Here is a 16,308-nt window from a genome sequence, read left to right on the forward strand (position 1 = left end):
AATTAATAAAAAAAAAAAGATGCAACTAAGATGAGTAGACATTGAATGTTTTTCTCAGGATTCATATAGAATAAGTGGGGAACATTTAACTGAAAAAGAAAAATTCGCAAACATTAAGAGACATTCATATTAATCTTGTCTATTTCAGTAGAATCTATTTTTAGTGTCCCTTTCTGCGTGCTTTGCCTTCTACCTGTGTTTTGCTTAATGGATTGAAAGAAATGAGTGAGATTCTTTTTTTTAACAAAACCACACCCACTGCTTCAGAGTAATCTGAAGAAGAACCTAGATTGTCCAGCACAGTCTCCGCTTTCTGTGACATGTACAATCCACTTCCTGTTAATTCCATTCCTTATCCTACTTCCCAGGAAATGCATGTGTGTATCCACCAAAGAAAATTTATAGAGAAAACAAAGAAAGCTAGCGTCCATGTATCTGCCTTAGCTAATACAGATCGTAAATGATTCAGTGAAATACTAACTGGTCATAAATAAATGAACAATAAATATAGATCGATACGGTTGGATCTAAGAAGCATAAAGCTCACACACCAAATATAGCTCCTACCACACGAGAGATCTAGATTACAATTAACCTTAGGAAATAATTGTCTTTTGCTTTTGCTTTTGTTGTTAAATTTTCTTGCACTACGGGTACTGTGGGGGAGGGTCTCAATCACACCACAGTTTGTTTATTTATTTATCGACAAGATCTTGATACATCTCACAGACTGGCCTGCAGTTTTCACCTGCCTCAGCTTCTGAAAAAGTTAAGAAGTAGGCCTGTCCTATTAGTCTCAGTAGAAAGATAGAATGAAGGATCGTAAGAACATTCTGGATGAAGATATGTTCTGCTGTTTGAGCCCCGTTCTGGTTATGTGAGAGGGTTTATTTTGTGAAAGGAAATTGGACTCCACACTTCAGTTGAAAAGTAATGGCTGTCAAAGGATAGTGAAGGTTATGCACAGTTATACTTATAAGTGTTTGTCTTTCAGTGAACCCATATCCAATAAATTAATGTAGTAAGACTGTAGTCCTGACTCGAATTTCCTCATAATACATAATATTTAATAATAAAAATTCAAACCAAGATGCTAGTTATGTGCCCTAGTATTTCTTATCAAGATATAATTACTTCCAGAGATGCTAAAAAAATGCAAAAAAAATTCTTAAGGAATTTCACATATATTAACATATATCAAAATGACCCTTTTTTCCCCTTCAGTTTGAGTCTCTCAGAGAGAAGTGACTTTATTATGATAAAAGAAATCATGTAGGAATGTCCAGAAAATCCCAAGTAAAATTAGGAAAAATTCAGCAAAGTTGAACTTCATAGACTATTTCTCAGTGTATTTATCAAACACTTCATGATATTAGAGAATACTTAGAATCATGTTGATTATTTCATAGGGAAGGGTTGTTTAACTCATGGTGTGCAGGCTGCTTGCAGCACAGGATAGCAGTAAATACAGTGCAAAACAAACCCATAAACTCAAGACATTAGAAAATAATTTTTGCTAATTGTTTTGAAACTTGGTTTTGCATTTCTTAAGAGTGTGCTATATAGATGACAGTGCCATGCTTCAGTGTCACACAAAGTCAATATGTGCATGCTCTTCCTATTTCAATGCATGCATGTCTTCAAGTATATGTTACTGGGTGGCTTCCACTGTGTTTTCTCCAAGTGCAGACTACATGACAACTTCAGAATTTACATGTGCTGAATGTGGCTTGGTAAATGAAATGCAATGGTTATTAAAGATTCTTTAAACCATAACGGTGAACTATACATTCTGCATACTAGAAATAAACAGTCTCTTATCTAGAATTCATTTTTATTTTACTTATATATTTTTAAAATTAAACTCAACTCCAAGTTGGTCAAGGACCTCAATCTAAGAACAGATATACAGAACCTGATAGTTGAGTGGTAGGGTACAGTCTTGACACAGGCAAAGCCTTTCTATAAAGGACATACATAGCACAGACACTAAGAACAACAATTAACAAAAGGGACGTCATGAATCTGGAAAGTTCCTCTATGGCAAAGGACACCATCATTCAGACAAAGAAGTGGGCTATAGAATGGAAAACAATTTTACTAAACACACATCCAATAAAGGACTAGTATCTAAAATATATTTTTAAAAAGACTAAAAAAAAATAGTACATGAGGAAAACTAGCCAATTACAAAATGGGGTATATATAAAGGGAGTTTTCAAAAGAGGAAACACAAATTGCTGAGAAACACTTAGAATGCCCAACACTTTTATTCATCAGGGAAATGCAAATAAAAGCTAGTTGGAGATTTTATCTTAGCCAAATCAGAGGGTTAAGACCAATAAAACAAGTGAGAGTTCACGCTAGTGTGGATCTTGGGAACACTCATCCATTACGGATGGGAGTTCAAACTTGTACAGCCATTAATGAGTCAGTGTGGTGGTTTCTCAGAAACCGGTGAAGAGTTCTACCTCAAGATTCATCTATACCACTTTTGGATACATAAGCAAAGGACCCTACAACCTAGGACAGAGACACTTGTTCAACCATGTTCATTAGCTGCATGTTTTAGTGAGAATATAGCATCTACCAAATCTCAAAAGTAAACAGAAACCCCCAAATAAGCAATTACAGATGAAGGAAGCGTGATCAATAGAAAGTAGAAAGATGATTATAGTTCTTTTATATGCAAACAGTGTGTTTAATTTTGTAGGGAATTCCTGGAAGCTCTCAAGAACTAATTTCAGAAGTCATTGTATGCAAAATTATACTGCCAAATTTGGTGCATAACAAGAACTTTATCATAAGGACAGAAAAGAATGAAACAAGTCATATGTTTGTCTTCTCCAAAAATAATTTGTTTAAGATAGAGTTCAGATTCTATTGTAAAAGTTAGTTGTGGGCTAGCATATTTCATAGAATAAATATTTCCTAATAGTGAGTTTATAAAGCAGCAAAGGAGGAGCAGATACAACATGGCCTTTAAAAAAGCAGAGAGTTCTAAACTACGTTTTTCTTCCCAGACCATCCCAGGTGAATTAAAGAAATTGAGAAATCCATAGAAAGAAATTTGAAGACTCTTGCTGATAATTTAAATTATATGTTTAGCCAAATACTCATGTTACAAATATGGGTCAACTAACCACTTTTTGAATAGCAAAAGTGATGAAAATATAATACTCTTGGAAAATTAGCTTTAAAAGATACAAATCCAGGAGAAGTACACAAAGAAGGTAAAACGTAAAATGAAACAATTTTCTTCAACCAATGTCAATATATTTGGTGCTCTGGCCATAGTAAGTAATAGAGAAGGGAGAATGTAATTGCTGTTTAATGAAGTTTCATCCAAGGGTACATTAAGTAAATATACCCACAAAAGAATGAAGTAATACAAAGCACCACCAATTCTGTAGACTTAATAAGAGCCAAGGGATTGATCATCAATCCCAGAAAATCCTTGAAAAGTACTGGAAATAAAACAAATAAGTTGAGGAATATCACATTACAGCATCAAGTTATTTATGATCTTAAAAGTAACTTTTGCCAGACTTAATGAGGATTTTTGGCTTTCGGATTTTTGCAGTTGAGTATACTTAGCTGATTTAAAAAAAAAAAAAACCTTCCTAATTGAAATAGAATTATACCATGTTTCATCTTCCCTTTTCTCCTTCAAGCTTCTTCTAGGTACCCTCCCTTGAACCCCTCACATACCTGGCCCCTGACTGTCTCATGTTGATAGTTTTTTTAAAAGTTATTATTGTATGGTATTTGATAGGTGTGTGTGTGTGTGTGTGTGTGTGTGTGTGTGTGTGTGTGTATGTGTGTGTGTGCATGTACATGTGTGCACAAATTTTGCTGAGCTTGTTTTTGTTTTTGTGCGTATATGGCTTCAGGGCTGGTCACGGTGCATTGGACAGCCAATAAGGGAATCTTTTCCCTGAGAGATGTTAATTTTACCACTTTGTTTCAGGATGGGACTATACACGAACAAATCTTGTACATTAACAAACTATCTAAATTAGTTAAACATGCATTTTAAGGTGAAAGGAAACTTATCATTTCAAATTATAAATGATCCTAATGAAACTGAAATTTAGAGCAAATTCAAATAAACACAATTTTATATATTTTGACATAGGTAAATACTCGTTTGTGAAAGCCAAAGATATGTAGCCTTGTTTTCAATGTGATAAAAATAATTTGAAAACAGATTTTAAGAATTTTTGGAAAATAGTATACGTTTGTAAGCTCACATTATAAGCCCATATTAGGGTTTACATAACCCTGTTATCCCCTCATTTTGAATTGATTGAATAAAGTTTCAATCTGACATTCAGCTTAAATAAATTATTTGGTCATGCCTCTTTACTAGACTTGTATAGGATTTGTCCCCACAAAAGATACATTTCTCACTTCATAGCCATGCCTTATTCATGCTGCCATTGCTTTCTGAAAGCACATACAATTGCACTATGTCTCAGAACAAATCATGCTGAGACTAAAATTAGAACTAAAATATCCAATGAGAACCTTGGGGACCCACTGAGAACTGCAAGACTAGCATTGACCCAGACATTGATGGATTTATCTTCAATTACAATGTCAAGAATCCTGCTACTTTTGCATTGCCCTGTTCTTTTACCATTTACATAAAATATCCTAAAACATTGATATTTTATTACTTAGACATATCCATTTACTTTATTAGAGATTGCATCCCTGGACCTGCTCCACAATTTAAAGAAGTTTTGTACATGCAGCTGTGCATAAGTAAGACTGTTTTGAGAAGACATTTTGCTAACCTGTGATGGAAGACATAAACACTAGCCACAGATTTTTGTTGTTTTGTCTTTTGTCAGTTCATAAGCTTTCACTGCTGCTTGGATACTCAATGTATAGCTCCTATAACTCTCCTTTATCCGATATGGTTATTGAAGCCAAAGGTTATATACACTTAATACAATATATAGATTAACTAAATAAGACAACATGGAAGATACAGAATCTTGCAATAAATTCACAGAAGGAGTAATATTCCTTGAACACAGTCTGTATTGCTCTGTCTTCAGTTTTTGCTGTTTTTCTAAACTCTTAATTTTCCCTTCTTATCACATATCATTATCCAGACGTGTCAAACTTTCATTTTCTTCAACTCCCTCCCTCACCCTCCATTTTTCTTAAAACATTTCCATGTTCAGCAGTAGACTTCTCAGTTTTCTGGAAACGAACTGATTTCTCAAAAATTGCTAGTTATAGGCCTACTGGAAGAAGGACACAACAAGAGGCAAGGTCTGTACCAATGATTGACACAGAAGCGTAAGGCAGCAGAGACTATTCTGTAATTCATACAGATTTAGGTTTCTTCTTATAGGCACTGTTTTATAAAAATAAGGGAACTTCAGAAACACTTAAGCAACTGCAGTCACACTTCAGTTACTAGGGCATAATCCTGAGTGGGGAAAACAGTCTTTATACTTATGGAGCTGACAATGAGCAGCCAGGGAGTAATCAAATGACTACACAAATTGGTGTAAAATTATAGTGTAAGGAAGGTTACATCAGGCAGAAGAAATCTATAGTTTTCTGGGGTTTGTCACTCAACTGGACAGCTGAGCTAAATTTGTAATAAAATCAGAAGATATCTAGGAAAAGAGGAGCAAAAATGGTCTACCTTAGGTTACATGCATATGTGCAAAATTTAAGGCATGCAAATGGACAAATGATTCGAATGAGTCACAGAGAAGAAGGGAGCTAAATGAATTCTGTGGGCACAGGGATTCCAGGGGTATAACATGGTGGAAATTAACAGCGTCCAGACATGGCAGTTAAGCATCGACTTGATTGGCAAAGGAATCCACTAAGAGACCTGTCTATAGTTATTCCTTCTGGGAAGTTAGTAGACCCTTCCTCTACACTATGTAGCACCGTCTAGTGATAGCTAAGTTATAAAGAGGACCAAGGGAAAAGCAGGGCTGCCTGCATGCCTGGGCTTCTTGTTGGTAAGCATGTTGTCTATACCAGTGTTGATGTTTCTTGATGATATTACTGTCCCTCTCTAACAGAGGAATCTGATTCCTTCAACTTTTTAATGGGACTGAAGACCAGAGAATCTCCAAAATGCCAGATTGGGCCATGTGGGCCATGTAGCTTCATGGATTGATCAGATACTATGTTCTCAGCCTTTCCAGCCTTAAGTCAGCCATTCTGAAATATACAGACCCTATCATGTAAGTCTTTCCAAAAAATTCTCTTTTCTAATATAGATTCATTATAATGACTCCTTCAGAGACTCGGGAAAACCAAATTTCACTGTAGCTAATATCAAGTTTATCTTTATATCCATAATGATATCATTTTTCCCTCTTTGGGGTGCCTACATTTATAAATGGTTTCCAAGATTTGTTCCAATCCCTCCTACTCTCTTTTTCCAGTTTTCATGTTGTTGGACTTGAACGCAGGGTCTTGCAAGGCTCAGCATGCATTCTACCAGGGAGTTACCACAATAACTTTTAGGATCACCTTCAGTTATTTAGGTAATTATATATTTCTCCTATAAGAACACTTATTTCCGTAATGTATTACTGGCATGCATCATAAATGGATTTACAAGTGAAATCATTTTTTAAAGTTAATATTAAGCGATTGGAAAACTGAAGAGAAACATCACTTTCTTTGTCTTTAGTTAATGAGGATATGAAAATTTTGATGTAATTAAAAAAAACCCACTCATCAAAAAGAAAAACAGTACATAAAATAATAATCCACTTCATGTAAAAAAACAAATCATTACTACTAATGAGAGGTTAACTAAATTTACATTATTGGTCTGCCACATACTAAGAACTGAGGTATAACATACACTTTGAAATTGTGTGGCCTTTTTGTACTGCTAATGAGGCATGAACTTTGAATATAACATATTACCAGCACAAGCTAATTTCTTAGGAAACACTCTAGATGGTAATGCGGTTGCAAAGCTTCCAAAGAACAACTTTTTCAGTTTAAGGCGAGAGAAACACTTTCTGACAACTAGTTTTAGAAGGCGAAGTTGAGTAATGGGCCTTTGCTTTTTATCACAATACACAGCCTGTTATTAGCAAGTGTCCCATATTAACCATTCCCCCACTAGAGTGATTTTCAGCTAATACCACATGTGAGTTCCATCCAAGTACCTTGAAAACAAGGGAAGCTGGAACCTTCTGGCACCTGGCTGGTGTTCTCTTCTCTAAAGGTCCCTGACAGAGTTGGTAGAGACACAACAAATCTCTGCATTCATGGCCAAGAAAATTATACCTTGTCTCCCATCAACCCAAGTGCCTGGATCAAGGTCACCTTCTTTATATAAATGCACTCTCCTGTCTCAAGGAAAGAAAAAAAAAATCAGCAGTCATTCAGCCAGTCAAACAAGTCTGACTGTGGTAAACAGGCTTAATTCTTCTGACTGATTAACGATTTCTGCTGTCACTTGGTTGTCTGAACGGGTGATATGTAAGACAGGTAGGATGCAATCTGTTAATCTAAAATTTTATTCAACATTCTTTGGTGCCTAGAAACCAGACTAATCATGCCATTACATAATGGAGAGTCTCAGCATGTTCTGAACAAGTGACATATTTAAGAGCACACTAACTTGGCTGAACACTTTGTGCATATTTTAGGCTGTGCAAAATGCTCCAGTTGCATCACAGGTATCCGCGTTTAAACATCAAATCCATGTACACAACTAGGGAATATTTTCCCCTTCAGAACAGTGTGGCATATTCACATAATACCTCATTGCCATGGAAGTTTTCAGAAAATCTACTCTGTTCTGTCCCAGGGACGTCAATCCAAGGACTCTTCCTATCCTTGAGTCATTTTAATAGCTCCTTTACAACTTTTATGACATCCTGATGTTCTATTGTTTAATTTCCTCTTAAACTGACTAACTTTATTAAACTTAATTTAATATGGAAATTGCTATTGTTAATGTGACTTATGTCTTAAATGTGAATTTGGTCACCCAAATAATAGTTAGTTGATGGCAGTAAAGGTAATGAATAGGAAATAATGTCGTGTTCCTGGAAAAGGGAAGTCGTTGGATACCATCAAAATTTCTGAAACAGAAACATTTGCTCTGTTAATTTTTTAATTGTCAAGTATTAGACATTGATAATCACAAACCTAACAGCACACTCAACCACCGGTCTTCTAGTATTAACCTAAATGATTGAAATGGAATGGGAATTGAGATAGCTTCTTTATTCTATGTGCTATTATTTGATGCTGTCATTTAGGTAATGGTCTATGTTGTGGGAAAATGCTGATATTCTGTTATTATTGTTATTATGATATTGTTTCCAAGTTATTGTTTTTGTTATTATGTCACTTTTTCATCCATTTAAAGTAATGATTTTCAATATTGGTTGTTCTGCAAATTTATTTGAAGAATCTTTTTTAAACGGCTAGAAATGTTCAGCTTCCATCCTACTAAATTAGGTCCGAGTGAACTGGAAAGAAACGGCACTTCACACAGTGCTAAAAAGCAGTGAGGGTCAAAGTCATTAAACTTCTTGTGATTATATATGCCTAAAACCTGCTGTTTGTGGAAATAAAAGACTTGAGATGCCTGGTCAAGTCCTCCTTAACTCTAAAAGTCTAAACTTTATACTTAACTCCAAATTTACTTTTAAACTTAATTCTACAGTGTAAACTTAAATAATTCTAAATTAAGGAAAGTGTGAAATAACTATTAAGCTAGGTTGTACCCCAGTGAAATCTTAAACTGTTAAAAGCATTTCTATACATATTTTTCATCTTGGGAAACAGGCAGGAGAAATAGTATTTGTGAGTCAGACAATAAGAGCCCAGCACAAAGGTTACTTCTTAACATTATAATACCATCATATGCTGATGGTATTAATATTGATCAGTACAATTTATGGAAATAAATCAATAGGAAGATAAGTTCTTATGAAAAACACAGAAATGTATACTGTATACAAACCTATATCATTCTAGGATGACTCTGAATTGATTAGACATTTATTTTATGGAATGGAAGTATTCTGAGCCAAAAAAAAATGTACCTTGAGGAACCACTTAACTCATGGATCAAATAAATTATTTTTGTTTCTCTTTTTGTGTGTCTAAAGTACACCAAGCACAGACCTTCCCTTTGTAGAACAACACTTCTGGTACAGAGGATTAGCAAGCCCAGTCAAGAGGTGACCAAATGTGCTAAACACCCGTTCTCCTACTTCCTTAGTACCACAAAGTTAACAATCCAGAAACTAGTTGGTAGTTTAAAGAAGGATCATTTATTCTGCTCAGAGAACAGCAGTCAAGACTGAAGTCATCACAGTGGAACATCTCACAGACCTGGCTTGATTAGGGGCTGAGAAGCTTATTCACATTGCTGACCAGTTGGGGTATCTCTCACCCAGTTTATCAGGACCTGTGAGCTGAGAACCCTGGGTGAACCTCTGCAGAATCTTCTTTGGTTTAATAATAATATGGCTGCTAAATTATTAGAGCCACTGTGCAGATGGAACATATTTATGAATTAGACCTAGGTACCCTACAGTATTACACCAATGGTCCTTGATCATAGCAGTCACCACACTCTACAAAGTTTTAAAGGGAAAGGGATGGACTTTACCATTTGGTGAAAATGGGTGTCATAATCAGCCTTCAAATAACTCATTGAATAAGGAACACTGTTGTTGTCATTTCTGGAAAGCAGACTTGTTACATCACTACTTTCTACATTGCCCACACTGCTAGTGTTTGGGGCGGTTGACCTGTAAGCACCCTAGAAAGGACTCTTATAGTCCAAGCCATATCTTTGGTATCTTTAAAAAAGATCTACAAAAGAGGAAGCATTGTGGTTGGATGATATTTATTCATCAATATTCATCCTTCCAGCCAGTTCTGAGTTGACTATGCCAAATAAGCCGGGCGCGGTGGCGCACGCCTTTAATCCCAGCACTCGGGAGGCAGAGGCAGGAGGATCGCTGTGAGTTCGAGGCCAGCCTGGTCTACAAAGTGAGTCCAGGACAACCAAGGCTACACAGAGAAACCCTGTCTCGAAAAACCAAAAAAAAAAAAAAAAAAAAAAAAAAAAAGACTATGCCAAATACCTAAATAACTTAAAAAAAAAAAACCAGCCATGTCCTGGTCTAGACACCCTTCCTTTTATGTCTATATTCTGTGAGTGGTCCAGAGAAAGGATTCCCAAGGGCTCAAAGAGAAGAATATGATATCCCCTCCTAGAGAGGTGCTCCTATGAACATCAGATGATTTTCAGTACAACCTGAGGTTATTGTGCTTCCACAGTTAGCCTACTACTTCAGAAGCACAGATTTGTGGTCGCAGCATTATAGTCAAAAAGAAAAAAGTAGGCTTAAAATTAATGTGACTATCAATAGATTCTCTCTGACTTAAAAATGATCTAAAAGACAGAATTATAAAACCACATTGCTTTCCACACACAAAAAAATAACTTATAAATTCAATCCCTAAGAATTTCTACAACTAGTCCAAACTGTTCAGGTCATCCTAAATGACCTATCATTCTTTACTTTATCTCTTTCTGTGATTAAAATACCTGGACTAAAGCAACTTAGGGAGGAAATGGCTTATTTTGGTTTGCTGTTTGATGATATGGTCAATATTATTGGGGAATGCCAAGGTGGCTGGCTGGCACTAGAGAGCAGTCACATTGTAATCACAGTCAGGAAGCAGACACTGATGTGTGCTGGTGTTCACCTTGCTTTCTCAGCTTTCTTTATTCTAACACTCTAGCCCACTGAATGTTACTGCCCCAAAAGAAGGTGGGTCTTCTTACCTGAGCTATGCTAATCTAGACAATCATATACAGGTGAGTGCAGAGGTGTGTCTCCTAGGTAATTCTTGACCCTGTCATGTTGACAGTGCTCACCTTCACAGACCATTTCTTCTTTATTCTTCCCCTTGTTAGTTTTTTCAGATCAGTTAAATGGCATCATTAAGTACAATGTCTTACCACATAGAGTGATTTTCTTTCTGAAACTGGTGTATAAGACCTAACAGAAAGGGACCTTTATTTTATTATTAAAAAAAAAATGTTTTTATTTATTTTATTATTTATACTGTCTTCTGCCCACATGTACACCGCACACCAGAAGGCACCAGATCTCATTATAGATGGCTATGAGCATACATGCAGTTTCTGGGAATTGAACTCAGGACCTTTGGAAGAAAAGACAGTGCTCTTTACCTCTGAGCTATCTCTCTAGCCTCAGAAAGAGACCTTTAATCCCAGCAACTTGGAGGCAGAGGAAGGCAGATCTCTATGAGTTCAAGGAAGCCTAGTATACAGAGCAAGTTCCAGGACAGCCAAGGCTACACGGAGAAACCCTGTCTCAAAAAAACAGCAGCAGTAGAAGAAACAACAACAACAACAAACCCTTAAAAGCAAACAAACAAACAAACAAACAGAAACCACTAAAAACCCAAACCATTACCAACAACAAAAAAACTGGTCCTGGAATGAGGAAGCTACCCAGAGGGCTGCCTGCTGCATAGTGGGAGCCACTATATGTGTAAGTATGTGGTGGAAATGTGGAAGAGAAAGAGAAGCAGAACAGTTTGAGCACTATGAAAAGAGATAGAGGTGGATCTGGAGATGCAAGGGTGGAGAAGAACAGCCTGATGTGGGTAGACTGCTCTGATATCTGAGACCATGGTGAAGTACTGGCCCACGCTGTCACTGAGGGTATTATCTGCATTCATGGGCATGAAGGAGCAGGGGCTCTGTGTCAATGTGCCTGGCTCACTGAAGACCCTGAGGATATCCCTGGTCTGGGCTGCTGCCTGGCACCATGTTGATATCCATGGGTTGATCATAGCTGGTACCACCACTCATTGGCTGAGCTAGGCCTACCCCTTGCTGGCTACAGCACCCTGAGAGTATACCTGCATCTGCCCAGGCAGCACAGTAGTGCTGGCTATAATGACCAGGACATCTCAAAGCAGGCTGAAGGGCATGAGTTCAGGAAAGCTGGCCCTGTTCCTTGTCTGCCATGTGGTAGCATTGGCAAGAAAGAGGTGCCCTCTCCTCTTTTCCCTTCACTACCTATTACAGGAGGGAGAATTGATCATGAGGTGGGGAGAGCTGGTCCTGTTCCTTGCCCACTGCATCACTCAGGAGAGTGGGCCCTGCACTTCACCTGGGCAGCACAGAATAGCTAGCCTTGGTAGTGTGGGTATGGGTGAGCCAGCCTGGAAAGCATAAGAGCAGGAGAGATTGCCCCATCCCTTGCTGGTGGAGGCATTATGTAAGCTAACCAGGACAGTGCTGGAGAGCCTGCCCTGTTGGTGTGTGTGTGTGTGAGAACTGGCAGGCTGACCAACTCAGCAACCACCCAGGCCCAGATCCAGGCCTTTGAGTTGACCTGCTCCAACATCTACCCCAGCTATGAACTGCGGATCTAGTGCTGATAGTGTAGAAGAAACCAGAAGCTTTACACAAGAACAGTGACTCATTACAACGATCATTTGCCAGAAAAGACGTATGAACAAGAGAGTGTACTGTGTGACTCACGGCAGATTCCATGATAAGATTTATCTTTATCTTTATCTTCATCATCGTCGTCGTCGTCATCATCATCATCATCATCATCATGTTCACCAATTCTGTTTTCTTTTCTTTTGGAGGGGAGGTTACAAGAGCAGCGGGAAGATGTGATGGGCCATAGAAATGAGGGAGATTGGGATGCAGGATGTGAAAATCTCAAAAAAAATTTTTTTAAAGGAAAAAGGAAAAAAAAAATCCCTAACAATGTGGACAATAAAACTGAGATAAGAAGGTGACATGTGCATTAAAAGGCAGGCTAGTTATTCAGACCACTGATTTCTGCTTCTTCCACTTAAGGAGCATAGAAGTTGCCACTTCACCCTTATAAGTAAAAAAGCTGAAGAAACTTTAAAAAAGTAGCCACTTCCTTAGATGCAGCAGGTAAATGAGGTCACAGTGCAGGCTGATAGGACAACACGCTGACCTACAGATTTATCACTGGCAGAGCAGAAACCCACAAGCCAATATCTCCAAGGAAACCAACATCATGTGGAAAACCTCTGAACCGTAACTGACATACTGCTGGGTGTTCAGAGCAGCCAGCTCGGGTGAACGTGGGACATTTTCGGAGACCAGTTAGAGGTAGCTTTCAACAAACTTAGTCTTGCTTCCAGGAGCCCACACAGTTATCATCAAAGGAAAAATATCTCATCAAATTTCTGGCAAGGGCAGGGACAAAGAATATCAGAGTCCTGTCTACCCCTAAGAGCGACTGCTTTCAGGAGCAGCTGTTCCATCAGCCTGATACACTGGGGTTTATGCAATCACAGTCAATGTGAGCGAGGGAAATGCTAATCCCACTCCTCCTCATACATCCAGACCCAAGTAACAGGAAGAAAATGTTGAGAAAGGGAAGTGAAGGCTATACTCCAGGGATCCAGGCCCATGTACCTGAAGAGTTGTACCTTGTTTCATAGGACTATGAAACACTATAGGACATATCCCCTGCTCCTACATATTATACCTATATGTATTATTGTTATTATTATTATTATTATTATTATTATTATTATTATTATTATTATTATTATTATTATTATACAGGGCTTCTCTGTGTAGCCTTGGATGTCCTGGACTCACTTTGTAGATCAGTCTGGTCTTGAACTCACAGAGATTCACCTGTCTCTGCCTCCCTGAGTGCTGGAATTACAGGTGGGTGCCACTGTGGCCAGCTGTTATAGCTATATTATTAAAGACTTATTACTATCTCTGTTGTCAATATAACACTTCCGTCTTTCAACAATGTTACATGGCAAACAAGAAGGGAAAATTACAGTCTGAAGAGATGGAAAAATTGAATATAGAAGGAGAGTTACAATTATCAGACTACCAATATCAAAACCAAGATCAATATGCTGAAGACTCAAAAGATAAAAAATAAGCATGCAGGAACACATGAATTAATTAAGCAGAAATGTTACAGAGCGTAAACACTGTAGCAGAAATGAAAAATGACTTTTTTATGGGCTCATTAGAGAATGATAAAATTTAGAGGGAAAATATAAACTTAAGGTCTCAAAAATCATTTAAAAATGGAATTTATAAAAGGCTGAAAAGGCATCTCAGTGAGTATGATCCCTGGAGCTTCTTGGCTAGCCAGATTTGACAAAGATTGCAGGCTGTAGGTTTGGTGAGAGTTCCTGTCCCCAGAGGAAAAGGAAGAGAGTGACAGACCAAACACACTTTATCATCCTGTAGTTTCCACGTGTCTGGATGTCGGGTACAGGTACATGCACACATGTACACGGGTGCATGCATGTGCACCCATGCACATGTGCACACACATTAAATATTTTAAACTGGCTGGAAGAAAACAAAAGTGATTTTTTTCAAGATCTATAAGCTAAGAACAAGAGTTGTCACAAACACGGAGCAGAAGTGGCAGAGAGAAGACACAAGAGAAAGAAAAGTATTGATACAGCAGTGACTCCAAATCCCTTGCATGTACATCAAACCACATGGTTCAGGAATCAAGAAGGACACCTTGCAGGGTAAATACACAAGACAAACTAAAACTTGACTGAAAACACATTTATGCATAATATATCCATCTTGAGAAAACCAACAAAAATAATCCTGCAAGAAGCTAGGCAGGTGAGGGCTATGCTCCTTCCCCATAGAGAAGTGGGTATGAATTACATCTGCTTCTTTAAAACCAGAACAGACAAGCACTGGGTATTTCAAGGACTGAGATAAAACTGACATTTCCTCAAAACTAAATAGCAGCAGCCTCAGTAGGCGGTGGCAGTGGTGGAGGTAGCGGCAAAGAGAAGCAATGATGTAGGGGTAAAGGTGAAATGAAAAAGTTGGTTCTCTGGTCTGGGGAGATGGTTCAGCAGTGATATTATTTACCTTATAAGCAAGAAGGCTCTAATTCTACAGCCCAGGTAAATATGTAGATTGGGGGATGGAGAGGTGGCTCAGTGGTTGAGGGCATGGGGTGCCCTTCCAGAGGACCTGCATTTAGTTTCCAGAGTACCCATGATGGCTCACAATTGTTGTAACTCCAGAATCATAGGATCTGATATTCTCTAAAGGCCTCCACAGGCACCAAGCCGTACACATGATACATATACATATATGTAGGGAAAACACATAAAAAATAATAAAAATGTAGATTGGGCATGGTGGTGCCTGTACTGGCAGCCTTGGAAAGTGGAGCTTTCCTACCTAGCATAATTAGTCAGATGAGAGGCCTAGGGTTTGACTGAGAAGCCCTACCTCAGAGAATAAGGTAAAAGAACAATTGAGGCTGCTCCTTGATACCAGCAGCAGATAACCACCACCCCCAGTAGGCACATACACTGTGTGCATCTATGTTCATAAACATGCAAAAACACACGCACACATACCATATGTGCAGGAATTAAAAAATGAAATAAAAATTGATTTAACACATTATTTTTTGTTCAGGTTAATGGAAACAATGTACCATATCACGATTAAAATTTATGTGTGTGTCACTGTATATGTGCTCATATATTCATGATGAAGTGAGCTGAATGAAAATAAAAGAGACTAAAGGGAGAACTACAGGGCTCTCAATGATAAAGTCCTTCACTCTACTACGAAGGTTTGAATTACAAAGTACTTTAAAGTACTATTTTATTATGAACCCTAGCTTTGAAGTGGACTTGAAAGCAAACTTGAAGCATTCTAAAATTGGTTTGGATTAGTTACAAATATATTGTACAACTGTAGGAGAACCCCTTAGAAATGAAAAAGAAAACCTGTATAAATATCATGGGCTCTGGTCTTTGGGCTGTGACAAACAGAAATCTCAGAGCCAGAGAGTTGGCTCAGTGGCTAAAGGTACTTGGTATATAGCCCCAAATCCAAGTTTTACCACTGGAACTGACATACACAGAGTGGAAGCTAGTTGTCCTGTCTCCCACACATGTGTGCTGTGGAATACATGCATATAATAAAATAAGGAAATTGAGATAGAGAATTTAAATTGAAAACAGAAGTTCATTTATCAGGAGACTGAAAGCCACAAGGAAAAGTTTCTGGAAGGCTTTTTTTCTCACTCAGAGATGGGGCCTTTTTCCCTGCATCCTGACTATGTAGACAAGATGGTCTCTCGGAAGGCTCAGCCTCTGCAACCTAATCATCTCCCAAGGCTGTTTTCCTAATACCAGCAACTTGGCTGTTAGTTTATTGAAGAAATTTCAGAAAGTTAGCTAGTGTTCAGTCAGTAACAATAGTCT

General features: G+C 37.9%; 1 protein-coding gene across 1 annotated transcript in view; it reads right to left on the bottom strand.

Moving 5' to 3' along the window:
- Cntn3 (contactin 3) overlaps positions 1 to 16,308 on the bottom strand; it is a 357,126-nt gene that overhangs the window by 40,852 nt on the left and 299,966 nt on the right. The window lies entirely within an intron of this gene.

The sequence above is a fragment of the Acomys russatus genome, chromosome 13 (assembly GCF_903995435.1).
Source record: "Acomys russatus chromosome 13, mAcoRus1.1, whole genome shotgun sequence".
In the NCBI taxonomy this organism is placed as follows: Eukaryota; Metazoa; Chordata; class Mammalia; order Rodentia; family Muridae; genus Acomys; species Acomys russatus.